Source organism: Echinops telfairi, unplaced genomic scaffold (assembly GCF_000313985.2).
Source record: "Echinops telfairi isolate 266 unplaced genomic scaffold, ASM31398v2 ScPeMD7_5805;HRSCAF=6673, whole genome shotgun sequence".
NCBI classification, from domain to species: Eukaryota; Metazoa; Chordata; class Mammalia; order Afrosoricida; family Tenrecidae; genus Echinops; species Echinops telfairi.
This window is the reverse complement of record NW_022109704.1, coordinates 3,204,636-3,205,180: the sequence shown is the minus strand read 5'-3', so window position 1 is coordinate 3,205,180 and position 545 is coordinate 3,204,636. Positions and strand designations below refer to the sequence as shown.

The window sequence follows — 545 nt, the reverse complement described above, 5'->3', positions numbered from 1 at the left end:
CTTTCCTTGATTTTTATAATAGTGGTCCCATACAAATTTGTCCTTTGTGACTGACTGACTTCACTCAGCAGAATGTCCTCCAGGCCCATCCCATGTTATCAGGCATCTACCAGATTCATCTTCGCTCTTTCCAGGTGCCTAGTGTTCTACTTGTACATGCACCAGAGTTTACCCCTCTTCCATCAAAGGGCCTTTGCGTTGTTCCCATTTTGTTGTTGTTGTTATTTTGAATGGTGCTACAGCGAACATGGTCATGCGTACTTGTGCTATGGCTCATGATTCGTTAGGATATATACCAAGTATTCTAAGAGAATTTCATTGGGAAACCTTACCGCATGCACCTTACAGCCGTATCTTGTCCCTGTAGACTTCTTTTGCTCCCCAATTCAACATTGAAAAGGAACATAGGAAGAGTTTCAAGGGTGCCAAAGCTGCAGTTTTGTTGTGGTTTCACTTGAAGAGTGCATAATCCTCCAGGAAGAGATAAAGAGATAAACACTGCCTTTGGAAGTGTATTGATCTAGATCAGCAGTTCACAACCTGTG

General features: G+C 42.6%; 1 protein-coding gene across 1 annotated transcript in view; it reads left to right on the top strand.

Moving 5' to 3' along the window:
- VPS45 (vacuolar protein sorting 45 homolog) overlaps positions 1-545 on the top strand; it is a 79,506-nt gene that overhangs the window by 37,244 nt on the left and 41,717 nt on the right. The window lies entirely within an intron of this gene.